A 13,813-nucleotide genomic window follows, 5' to 3' on the forward strand; every position below is an offset into this window, starting at 1 on the left:
CTATATGTTACTTAACTGAATTTTAATTAAAAAAATAAAAATAAAAAATAAATTAAAAAAAAAGGAAAAGAGACGGGGCACCTGGGTGGCTCAGTGAGTTAAGCTTCGGTCTTTGGCTCAGATCATGATCTGAGAGTCCTGGGATCATGCCCCGAATCGGAATTGGCTCTCTGCTCAGCAAGGAGCCTGCTTCCCTCTCTCTACCCACCTCTCTGCCTATTTGTGATCTCTCCCTGTGTCAAATAAATAAATAAAAATCTTTGAAAAAAAAAAAAGGGAAAGAGGCTTGTTTTTCCAGTAATGCAGGGAAAAGAAGTAATTATTAATAAATGGGTTCAGTGATAATTTTCTGAATATTCCTTTTGCAATAAGAGCTATGTATTTTCTCCCCAAAGCACCCCAACCTAGCTAGAACAAACTAATTCCCCACTACCCTAATGTCTCTTCTTTCAGTCATACTGTGTGGGTGCCCTGGCTGTGCCCTGGGCTCTGATCAGTGAACAGAACTGTCCCCTTTAAGCTAGCAAACCCAGGCGGTGGGACTGAAAGCCCTACTCCAGCCCCCATAGCAGAGGCCACAGAGCTGCTGGCAGTTTCCACAGCCTCAGAAATAAGGAGCTAAGGGGCGCCTGGGTAGCTCAGCAGGTTAAAGCCTCTGCCTTCGGCCCAGGTCATGATCCCAGGACCCTGGGATCGAGCCTCGCATCGGGCTCTCTGCTCAGTGCAGAGCCTGCTTCTCTCTCTCTCTCTGCCTGCCTCTCTGCCTACTTGTGTTCTCTGTCAAATAAATAAAAAAAATATTAAAAAAAAAAAAGAAAAGAAAAAAGAAATAAGGAGCCAAAAGCTGACAGCACAAATGAAGCCCCAATATGGAGAGAGAATGAAGGCTCCTAGGCTCCGAATAGGCTGCAAGCTGGGGGCAGGAAAAGGGAACTTCTGAGTCAATTCCATCTTTAGAAACAAAGGGGAAACTGGACCTTTTTCTGTTGTTATGGTTCTATAAGGCATTCTACAGCTACTGAGCTCCAAGGGGATATGCAAACACAAAAGGTCTAAAATAGTCAGGAGAACGCTGCCCTGGCTGGAGAAGAGAGTAACAAATAGGCAGATAGGTCAGCAAATCATTTGTAGGAAGACAATGCTAGGAACTTCAGCTCTTCACATGGCCGCCAGCCCTACAGAGAACAACACAGTAAGAACCAGGACATCCGCTCCAGACTGGTACAGCTGGGGAATCTTGAGGCCTTTCCCTAGATCCCACATTAAGTGTCAAATTCCAATCCAGATGAGAGGAAGACAAGTGAAAACTTGGCTGTGTAGATCAGTGATGGCCACAGATACAGGAACTTTACACCTCCCAAATGAGACTCAAAGTTCCCAGGGACCAACAGGGCTGACAAGTCAAAAAGAAACCCCTGTACCCAAGGCCACAGCGGTACCATGGTGGCAAGCAGACATCACTGTGGGAAGAGCCACAGTGTAGATAGTGATACGGGGAGACAGAGGATGGTTTAAACAGTGTTCTTCTTCCTGAATCTGTCCATCTCTTCTTTGGCTATGGTTCCCACAGGGAGAGCATTTCTGACACAGAGCCAAGGATTAAGAAATGGCCAACATATCTCAACAAGAATGCAGCCAACCTGGGTTCTGGCCAGGATGGAAGTAGAACTTTTTGAGTCTAAATAATTGATAATGTGGTAGTAAAGCTTAAGGAGATTAAGTTATTTCTCACTTAAAAAGGAGGGGCTAAAATTCTAGATGTTTTCAACAAAATAAGTAACATAATATAAAAGGAAGTGAGTTGTCAGCATTCTGAGTGCTGTGTCTTACTCTCATAGTCAAGATACATGTGGATTTTTAAATAAATAAATTTAAAAAAATAAATAAATTAAAAAAAAAGATACATGTGGATTTTTGATGACACAGGGGTCAGCTCCCACTTACCCGTGAGTTGTTCAAGGGTCAAAAACTGTATAACTTACGTACTCTACATGGGATAATATTCCAACTAAATCACATTCCACAAACATCTGTTGAGAAATATGATGTACCTTGCTATCTCACTAGGACACTAAGCAATTTGTTTAAATAGTGACTGAATCAACAAATTCAGTGGGTGAATAAAAAAGGGTAGTTCAGAAAAGTTTGTCCTTTTGCAATCCTTAGAACGCTCCCCCTCCTTGTCCCTTGGCAGAACATGAAGCCATGCGGGCACATGCTGACAAGCTGCTCTGCTTGTGAGCCCAGATCAGGCCCTGTCTTTTCACCAGACTATACCACCACGTACACCTGCATCCCCCTGGCCAAACCCTCATCACCGACCTTCACTGCACTGTACGTACCTGCTAGGAGAGTGTGTAGCCCTGGGAGAGCACACCGACAGACACAGAGAATAGGATGGTCTTTGCCAGGGACTTGGGGGAAGAGGAAACAGGGTTGCTATTCAGTGGATGAAGAGTTTCAGTCGTGTAGGATGAAAAGTTCTAGAGATGTGCCGTGCAACATTGTGCCTACAGTTAACAAGACTGTACTGTGCACTTAAAAATTTTAGGGGAATGGGACGCCTGAGTGGCTCAGTGGGTTAAGCAGCTGCCTTCAGCTCAGGTCATGATCCCAGCATCCTGGGATCGAGTCCCACATCGGGCTCCTTGCTCGGCAGGGAGCCTGCTTCTCCCTCTGCCTCTGCCTGCCATTCTGTCTGCCTGTGCTCGCTCTCTCCCCCCCCCCTCTCTTTCTGATAAATAAATAAATAATCTAAAAAAATTTTTTAGGGAAAAGATCTCATATTAAGTGTTCTCACCACAACCCAGGAAGGAGGGAAGGAAGGAAGCAAGAAGGGAGGAGAGAGGGAGAAGGAAAGAAATTTGCCACAATCAAACGACCAGCTGTGGAAACAAGGGCTGTATTTATCATGAACAGCTACATGTTGTTATGAGTATTTGTGATCTTGGTTATAGGGTATCAATGAGAAGAGTAAACATCACCCAAGGATTTGACATCATCTTTCGGCTAAAGGGTTAGTTTGTGTTTTTTAGTACTCAGGATAGTTGTATCGTGTGAAACAGAAGTATAACTTTGTTATTTATTTGGAGATGAAGTATGATTTAAGGGAATATGTATGGGTGCCAAGTTTATAAGGGGTGGACTGTGAACTGTGATGGTTAATATTATGCACCAACTTGGCTAGGCTACAGCACCCGTTCTTTAATCAAATACTAATCTAAATGTTGCTGTAAAGGTATTTTTGGAGATGTGGCTAACGTTGACAATCAGTTGACTTTAGGTTGACATACTGATTTACTCTGGACACATAAACTCCCAGTGAAGTAAATAGTCTAACAATTCTTTACCCTTGCAGATGAAAACATGAGATTCCAGAGACTAACTGATATGCCCAATATCACACGGCCAGTGAGCCCCAGAGTCAGGATTTGAACTGACAGACCAGCTCCAGGGTCTGAGCTCTAGACCACCACACTATGCTGCCTCCAACTGAGCTAGGTCTACGTGACCTGATGTGAAACAGTCTCCAAGCTATCCTAGTAATTCCAAAATTGAGGTGCACATCAGGAAGTATACCGTGCTAACACTTACGAGCAAAAGTATCTCATTTAGTTTGATCATTATTCTCCCTGAATTTTACAAAGGTAGAGCTGCACGGTCTGTTGGCTTCCAGGGAGGGTTCTGCATTCTGAAAGCACTGACTCCAAAGTCCTTATAGATGGTTGGATGTCTCTCTCTGGGAACTTCCAAGATTTAATCTAAGCAATCAAAACTTTTATGATTATTGGGCCTTGAGATAATTTTTCTTTCTTTTCTTTTTTTAAAAGACTTTATTTGAGAGAGAGAATGAGAGGCGGAAGGGTCAGAGGGAGAAGCAGACTCCCTGTTGAGCAGCAAGCACGATGTGGGACTCGATCCTGGGACTCCAGGATTACGACCTGACCCAAAGGCAGTTTCTTTCTCTCTCTCTCTCTCTCTTTTTTTTTTTTTTTTAAAGATTTTTATTTATTTATTTGACAGACAGAGATCTCAAGTAGGCAGAGTTGCAGGCAGAGGGGGGGGGGAGGAAGCAGGCTCCCCACTGAGCAGAGAGCCTGAGGTGGGGCTCGATCCCAGGACCCTGGGATCATGACCTGAGCCAAAGGCAGAGGCTTTAACCCACTGAGCCACCCAGGCGCCCCCCAAAGGCAGTTTCTTAACCAAGTGAGCCATCTGGGCGCCCCAAGATAATTATTCTTTCATTGTGCATGAGATTTGTAGAGCCTTTTCACTTAGATATCAGTATATGGAAGTTTCTTCTCTGGGGATATTTGGTTTCTTTAGGAAAAAATCCTATAGTCTTTCTGTTACCTGGCTACTGACTTTTTTTTTTTAAGATTTTAAAATTATTCTTAAGTAATCTCTACGCCCAACTTGGGGCTGGAACTCACAAACCCGAGATCAAGATCAGTATCTGAGTCAATATTTTTATTTTAAGAAAATTTCTAAGTGAGTGCTGTGTCCAGCATGGGGCTTAAACTCATGACCGCAAGATTAAAAAAGTCTCATAAGCCACTGACTGAGCCAGCCAGGCGCCACTAGATTGACATCTTTTATTAGCTAATCCTTCCAAGGCCTTTCTTTGAAAATTGGTACTTGTTTTTCAAGTCCTTTTGAGTCATTTTAGTGTAGTTTCAGAAGGAGCAGATATATATATATAGATAGATATATATATCTATCTATATATATATATATCAACCTGTCTTACGCGACCAGTATAACCTCAAAGATGAACTTTTATAAAGAATTTACTTGTGTACTATTAAAATATTGACTCAGATAGGGTGTCTGGGTGGCACAGTTGGTTAAGTGACTGGTGATCTCAGCTGAGGTCTTGATCTCAGAGTCATGAGTTCAAGCCCCACATTGGGCTCTGTACTGGGCGTACAGCCCACTTAAAAAAAAAATGGACTCAGATAGAGGAGGATGCCTGGTTGGTAGAGCATGAGCCTCTTGGTCTTGGGGTTGTGAGTTCCAGTCCCACAGTGAGTACAGAGCTGGCTTAGAAATTTTTTGTTTTGAATAAAAATATTGACTCAGATATTCTCATTCTGTACTCACTGCTTACTCACTACTTTTCTGGATATAGCTTTCTTGGGATAGTAAGTTTCCTTTCGCTACATCTTTTGTAACTCATAGTAAGTCCCTTCTGAAGCTAACTTTGTAGACTGTTTCTCAGACTGAAAGTCATCTGAGACGATTTCACACAAAATTCCAGAACTTATTTCACTCTTCAGTAGTAGAAAGTAGAGTATCCATTTTTCCACTTCCAACACTGGAACACTACTCTTGACATTTTCACTATGAAGAATGAATTCTGAAAAAATGCACACTGATCAACAAAGTGGCCACCTCTTAAGAAAAAATTTCCACCTAGGACACTCATGCCAGCTGTGCCTCAAACACTGCCGTGAAGCTGGTATTCTGCACATTGTTCAGATAATGATCACATCTCCTGTCTGCTCCGCCCTCCAGGTTTCCCTAACATTTTCCCCTTGGTGTTATTTTCTCTCTTCAGTCCTGCCAGGCAATTTAAACAGAAGACAGCCGTGCGCACATCAATTTAAATAATCATGTAAATTTTTTAAGAAAAAAAAATCAAGACGAGGACTATCCGTGGCTTTCCAACTTCTATATATTTTTTTAAATATTTATTTATTTATTTATCTGACAGACAGACATCACAAGTAGGCAGAGAGGCAGGCAGAGAGACAGGGGGAAGCAGGCTCCCTGCTGAACAGAGAGCCCGATGCGGGGCTCAATCCCAGGACCCTGAGATCATGACCTGAGCCGAAGGCAGAGGCTTAACCCTCTGAGCCACCCAGGCACCCCTCCAACTTCTATTAATTCTATTCTCATCTGTTCTAAAATCTACCCCCCCCTCCTTTTTTTTTTTTTTTTTTTTTTTTTACCAAGTCTGTGGTCTTAGGATATTATAACAGAAGAGTGAGTCTGTATCTCAGGATGGGGTCCCTTATTTCTATCTCAGCACCAGACAAGTCAGATATAATCATTAACGTGTTGTCGTAGGTAAGGTTTTCAGGATTTAGCACTCCCTAGGTGTGACTACAGATGCCATTACCATTTTTAAGACATTTTTAAGATTTTATTTATTTGAAAGAAAGAGAGAGGGAGGGCATGTACACAAGCAGGGGGACTGGGAGGGGGACAAGCAAGAGGGAGAGGCAGGCTCCCCGCTGAGCAGGGAGCCCAATGCAGGGCTCAATCCCAGGACCCTGGGATCATGACCTGAGCTGAAGGCAGAGGCTTTAACCCACTGAGCCACCAGGCACTCCTGAAAGCAGATGCTTAACTGACGGAGCCACCTACCTGCCCGTAGATGCAATTATTTGACAAAATAATTGCCCGACATATGGCCCAATATAGAGAAACAATGGTATAAGCTCCCCCTAGATATATCCATCTGTGTAAGTGCATCAGGAGATTCAGTGGTTCTTATACCTGGCCTCTCAAAATTATGCTAGACTCAAAATAAAATAATGTTTCCTAGAACAATGAAGTTATATTTAAATATAGTATTGGGAAAATAGCTACTAGTAACTCAGATACCAAAGGACCTGGAGCCCTCTTTACCCTGGAAGTAATGAAGAGGCTTTATAGCATCCATGGCACCCATCAAAATGTCTACAAAAAACAAGTGGTGAATACAAGTGAATTCTTCCTAGGAAGAACTATGGCCTCCAAAAGGTTAAGAATCATTCATTAGGGATAGAAAAAAGGGCAGATACTGGACGAAATTTGCTTCTTCCTACAGCTCCCTAAACCACATGCTTCACCACACATCACTGAGCCTTGTCCAGACCACATGAAACTAGTGGTTCAGACCAAATTCCACAGAAAATTATTTGAATGTCACTCTGTCTGATCTTCTGGACTTTACGCATTTAGAGTCCTAAGTCCTGCCCACTAACCAATTTCTCCATTCCACCTAGTGTTATAGACTGTAGTTGGTTAAGCAATTGTAATTTCAGAGGAAGAAATGTCCTTTGTCCTCTGGGAGTACCACTCTTTCAAATGTTCTAGAATCTTCCCTCTTCCCTTTCAGTGGAAATGTTACACCCACACTTATGTCCTTATGTCTTTTTTCCCTTCCCATGCAATTTTTCCACTTGACACAACCACCATTTAAATCTGTCACCCCAATTTTTTCCCACTTCTGTTTAACTTCTCAGAACATGTCCCATTACTGAATTTTTTCCCACCATCATCTCTTTCCTTCTAAACTGCTCTCTTCAGTTAGGATTCACCAACAAATCCTCTTAACCCATCCAAAGCCTGCCCAGGTATCCACATTCCTAACTAAATCTGATCTATTCCTTCTTTTTAATGTTGTTGGTGGTGGGTTTGTTGTGGTGGTGGTTTTTTTTTTTTTTTTTTTTTTTTTTTTTGGTCTCCTTTGGCTTCTTTGGACCTGCCCAACTGATTATATTCCTAGATTCATGAGAACACAGAAAGGGAGAAAATCTTCATGAAATTTTGATTCCTCTATCATCAAACTTCTCTGCATTTCCATGGCTGTAATGGTTATCCAGACTCTCAGATGCTAGGTCTAGAAATCAGAGCTCTCCAGCAGGGAACCACCACCTCACTGTATTCCCAAACACTTCAGGAAACTCCCGTAGAATTTCCCTCAAATATCATCTGCAATCACATCCTTGTTCTTTCTCAAATTTCCATTTAATCAAATTAAAAATTTCTAACTCAGTACTCAGATCACTCCATAAATACCAAACTCCAATTCCATATCAATCCAAAGCCCAACTTCATTTTTTAAAAGATTGTATTTATTTATTGGAGAGAGAGAGACAGAGACAGAGAGAGACAGAGCATGAGCAGGGAGGAGAGGAAGAATCAGGGAGCCCAACTCGGGGCTGCTCAATCCCAGGACCTTGGGATTAGGACCTGAGCAGAAGGCTGACACTTAACTGACTGAACCACCCAGGTGTCCCTAAAGCCTAATTTTACTAAACCATTTAAAGCCCTCTGCTCCCTCTCCCCAAACTCCTTGCCAATCTACTTGTCCAGAGTTGGGCATGTCTTCACCCCATCTGAAATTCCCTTCCCCATCCTTCATGGCTTGTGTGTGCCATCTCCCCCCCCCTTTTTTTAAATTTATTTATTTTGGGAGGTAAAAGAGGCAGAGGGAGAAGGAAAGAGAATCCCAAGCTGCACACAGCGCCTCACGTGGGGCTCGATCTCATGACCCTGAGATCATGACCTGAGCCGAAACCAAGAGTCGGACGCGTAACCAATGGCACCACCCAGACACCCCTCTGCCACCACTTCTTTTAAGTACAGTATGATCCCCTATTTCAATTGTCAACTACAGCTTCACTTTAAAGCATGGTATTTTGTATGTGCTGCTCTTTAAAAGTGACAATGATTTCATCCAATATGGAAGATTATGCTTATTCTGCCATTCTTCAGTTATTACCCCTTCCCCACTTACCGAACAGGGACCATGTTTTATCACTTGCCACAAGACTGAAAGACCCTGTGATGTTTAGTGTAGGTCCCTGCACGCCGTTCCTGCTGCTGCAAGTGCTTCTCTAGTAGCGTTTGCCCACGCACCTCAGTGCCACCAGAAGGAACAAAATGATGCACCTCGTAAGCCGATTCGCATTTGTTCTGCTCCATTTTGACCAGAGAGAGTCACAGAAGTTCCGGTGATTGTTAGTGCTCGTGAATTCTTGGTATTCCCTTACTCTCTCCAAAACAAAATTATTTAAATCAGCAGTACTGACAGGGCCCCTGGGTGGCTCAGTGGGTTAAGCCTCTGCCTTCGGCTCAGGTCATGATCTCAGGGTCCTGGGATGGAGCCCCACAACGGGCTCTTTGCTCAGCAAGAAGCCTGCTTCCTCCTCTCCCTCTGCCTGCCTCTCTACTTGTGATCCTTCTATCTCTGTCAAATAAATAAATAAAATCTTTTAAAAAATCAGCAGTACTGTTAAACAATATGCTAGGGCTTTCCTAGATAGAATGGGCAGGAAAGGGGGGAATATGGTAAGTTTAACGGAGGAAACCTCATCTATACAATTAAGAACAACAACAACAACAACAAACTCACTAAGCACACTTCTACCTTTGCCAATCCTGCACGAGGCTTTTGGATCATAAATATTACATGGTCCCTACGTTGGAGGTGAAACTTCTACCACACATGTAAAATAATTCCCTATTCTGAACTCAGAAAGAGATGGAGGGAAAACCTGACTCTAGTTAGAGACAGCGATCATGCCTGACGTTCATATATCATTTTGGTGTTTATAATCAATTCTTTTTTTTTTAAAGATTTTATTTATTTATTTGACAGAGAGAAATCACAAGTAGATGGAGAGGCAGGCAGAGAGAGAGAGGAGGGAAGCAGGCTCCCTGCCGAGCAGAGAGCCCGATGCGGGACTCGATCCCATGACCCTGAGATCATGACCTGAGCCGAAGGCAGCGGCTTAACCCACTGAGCCACCCAGGCGCCCCTATAATCAATTCTTAATTGATTTTTTAAGACTACATAAAATTATATAATGAAAATATGGCTCAATAAAAGTGGCTACATAAAAAGATTTTCAGCCATTCCAAAGTGAAGTAAATGCCTCACAGCACACACACTGATCACGACTAAAATTAACTGCTCGTGCCGAAGGAAAAGGATCCCAGATGGAAGCATGGATCTGTAGGAAGGAATGAAGACCACTGGAAAGGGCCGTGTCTGGGAATTATTTACATAAAATTGTTTACAATATCATAGACTAGTTTTTAAATCTCCTTTAAAGACTACTGTTGGGTTTAAACATAGGTAGAAATAAAATATATGACAGCAATACAAAAGATGGGAGGCAGGAAATGGAGATATGCTACCAGAAAGTTTCTAGACCATGCTTGATACAGTACAATATTACTTGAACATGGACTACATTAAGTTGAAAATGTAAGTTATAAACCACTAAAAAACAACAGAAAAAAAAAACAGAGCTAATAAATAATTGAGGTCATACGGACTCATAAAAAATAAACAATTGATCCAAAAGGATGCAGGTTATTTTCTTTAAGATTTTATTTATTTATTTACTTGAAAGACAGATAGATATAATGTACAAGCAGGGGGACTGGCAGAGGAAGAGGGAGAAGCAAGCTTCCCACAGAGCAGGGAGCCCCACATGGGCTTGATTCCAGGACTCTGAGATCATGACCCAAGCTGAGGGCAGACACTCAACTGCCTGAGCCACCCAGGTGCCCCTAGGATGCAGGCTTAGCAAGAAAACAACAAAAATGACTCCAAGAAAATCAGCAGCAAGATGAGAGACATTTATCCAAATGACATAAAAAAATGAAATTAAAATGGTCGAAACAGTGTGGAGATTCCTCAAGAAATTAAAAATATTACTTCCCTATGACCCACAATTGCACTATTGGGTATTTACCCCCAAAGACACAGATATAGTGAAAAGAAGGGCCATCTGTACCCCAATGTTTATAGCAGCAATGGCCACGGTCGCCAAACTGTGGAAAGAAACAAGATGCCCTTCAACGGACGAATGGATAAGGAAGATGTGGTCCATATACACTATGGAATATTATGCCTCCATCAGAAAGGACGAATACCCAACTTTTGTAGCAACATGGACGGGACTGGAAGAGATTACGCTGAGTGAAATAAGTCAAGCAGAGAGAGTCAATTATCATATGGTTTCACTTATTTGTGGAGCATAACAAATAGCACGGAGGACATGGGGAGTTAGAGAGAAGAGAGTTGGGGGAAATTGGAAGGGGAGGTGAACCATGAGAGACTATGGACTCTGAAAAACAATCTGAGGGTTTTGAAGGGGCGGGGGGTGGGAGGTTGGGGGAACCAGGTGGTGGGTATTATAGAGGGCACGGATTACATGGAGCACTGGGTGTGGTGCAAAAATAATGAACACTGTTATGCTGAAAATAAATAAAAAATAAATTTTAAAAAATGGTCGAAACCAAAAAGTAGAGATTGTCAGGATGAATGAAAAGGCAAGACTCAATGAAAAAAAGGTTTTCTACAGAAAACCAAGTCTAAATATAAAGACACAGAAAAATTAAAAAGATGTAATACGCAAACCCTGATCAAAGAAAACTGGGATGGTTCTTTTAATATCAAAGTAGATTTCAGAACAGGGACTACTACCAGAAATAAAGATGTTCATTTCATAATCACAAAGGAATTAACCTCATTACAAAAGAATCTTAAATGTACATACACCTAAAACAGAGTGTTAGAAGATACAAAACAAAACTGACAGAACTGAAAGAACAAGACAAATTCATGATTATAGCCAAGGATTTCAAGTGTCCACTCTCACTACATGATTGGACAAGCAGACAGAAAAATCAGTAGGAGGACAGAAGACTTGAGCCTATCAACCAACTTGACCTGATTAATTTAGTGTATAAAACCCTCCACCCTAAATAGAAGAATACATGTCCTCTTCAAGTACATATAAAACATTCACCAGTACAGACCGTGATCTAGGCTACAAAAGGATTTATTTTTTTTAAAGATTTTATTTATTTGACAGACAGAGATCACAAGTAGGCAGAGAGAGGGGGGAGCAGACTCCCAGCCAACCAGAGAGCCAGATGCGAGGCTTGATCCCAGGACCTTGGGATCATGACCTGAGCTGAAGGGAGAGGCTTTCACACATTGAGCCACCCAGGTACCCCAAGGATTTATTTTTAAAAGATTTTATTTATTTATTTGACAGACAGAGATCACAAGTAGGCAGAGCAGCAGGCAGAGAGGGGGAAGCAGGCTCCCTGCTGAGCAGAGAGCCTGATGCGGGGCTCGATCCCAGGACCCTGGGATCATGACCTGAGCCGAAGGCAGAGGCTTAGCCCACTGAGCCACCCGGGTGCCCCATAGATTACAAAGGGATTTAATTCCAATTCACAGTGGAACTGAACTAGATATCAGTAACAGAAAGATAGCTGGAAAACCACCAAATATTTAGATACTAAATATTAGATACTAATATTCCAGGGGTCAGAGAAGAAATCAGGAGAATCTGGAAAGCTATTTTGAAATGAATGAAAATGAAAACAGCATAACAAATTCGTGCCATGTGGCCAGAGGAGTGCTTACAGAGAAATATATACCATAAACACTTACATTAGAAAAGAAAAAAGTGGCTCAGTCAGTTAAAGCAGCTGCCTTTGGCTCAGGTCATTATCCCAGGGTCCTGGGATCAAGTCCCACATCAGGGTCCTTGCTCAGCAGGGAGCCTGCTTCTCCCTCTCCCTCTGCCACTCCCCCTGCTTATGTGCTCCATCTCTCTCTCTCTGCCTGCCCCTCTGCCTGCTTGTGCGTTCTGACAAATAAAATTAAAATTTAAAATAAAGAAAAGAAAAAAGTCTCAAGCCAATGATCTAAATGTCCAGCTCAAAACAGCTAGAAAGAGAGCAAACTAACCCAAAGCAAAGAGAAAGAAGGAAAATAATACAGATGACTACAGAAGTCAAATAGAAGCCAGAAGGAAGACTGATCAAGAGGACAGAGGACACAAATGACAACGCAGGGTCCCTACGTCAGGACAGGTAAGTGACTTGGCTAAGTTCTCACAGTTAGGTATGGGGAACTGGCTGTCCTGGGAAAAAACCTCCGTCCCTTTCTGAGTGGGATGAGCCCAGGGGCATAGAAGTCTGGCTGAGTCCGGTCTCTGCCCATCAGAGTCCCCAGGCGTTCAGAGCCCTCTCAGGAGGAAGGACTCTCCCATGGCCGACAGGTATAGTGGGGAAAGCGGGGGAGAGCAGGAAAAACAGGATGTGCCCAACGCGCTGGGGCACAAACATACCATGGCATCTCCTCAGCTGTAAGATGAAACCCACAGACCGGATTCATTTTGCCAGGTGTTTGGTGTGCTTCAGGCCTTGGCCTTGGCCTATCTGCACCACCAATTACAGCAGAAGGGGACGGATGGGCTCAAATCAAATCAAGGCGGGGCTGAGGGACAAACCAACAAAGTCCCGCCACAAGATCATTCACCCAGCGCTCCCCCAGGAAACAGCGAGATCTGCAGCTCCCAGAGCACAGAGCAAGGCAAGAAGGCAGAGATTATTTTATTTATCAGTGTTTAACAGGCCCCACTGGGCTCTTTCCTCCCAATGCTAGGCTCTGCTCACTGTGTTTCAACGAGTGACCCACATGCCAGGCCTTGAGCAGCAGCCTCCGACTGCAGGCCGACCAGTTGCCTTTGTCCTCAGACTCGAGGATTTCCTGCAGAAGCTAGAACGAGGTGGACTAATTTGTTCTAAACGCCTGTTTCTCCCATAGCATCTCACAAACCTCAGATTCTTGGCCTATGCCAAGGTCGCCAAGAGGGTAAATGCTTTCATCTGTGAAGCGTGCAGAAACTCACAATGTGTCTGTCGAGAGGCAGAAACAATTCACTACGCATCTCCCTTCAGAGAACAATAAATGCAAATTCAGGATATAAACGCATCATCATGATGGAGAAAACCCTCTCGGAATTCGACAAATGTTTTTGCCAAGGTTTTGAGGCATATTTATCACCAAAACTGGCTGTTGCGTCAATGCGGTGAGTGTCTTCTGCCTAAAAGTTTCAGCAATTCAACTCCTAGTTGGCTTAATCCCTTTGGATAGAGACACTTTAATTCTTTTCAAATTGATTCAATGACATGGCATCAAGAGAGTATTTAGAGGGAGGAGGGCAGTCAGCCACAACCTAACCATGAAAGATCCCCTCATGCTCTCAGGCCTTGGCCACAG

At 43.0% G+C, this 13,813-nt stretch overlaps 1 pseudogene; it reads right to left on the reverse strand.

The window, feature by feature from the left end:
• Positions 1-1,158: 1,158 nt before the first annotated feature.
• On the reverse strand, positions 1,159-8,700 carry LOC132016462 (succinate dehydrogenase cytochrome b560 subunit, mitochondrial-like; annotated as a pseudogene).
• Between the last annotated feature and the right edge of the window lie 5,113 nt (positions 8,701-13,813).

Source organism: Mustela nigripes, chromosome 4 (genome assembly GCF_022355385.1).
Source record: "Mustela nigripes isolate SB6536 chromosome 4, MUSNIG.SB6536, whole genome shotgun sequence".
Lineage (NCBI taxonomy): Eukaryota > Metazoa > Chordata > Mammalia > Carnivora > Mustelidae > Mustela > Mustela nigripes.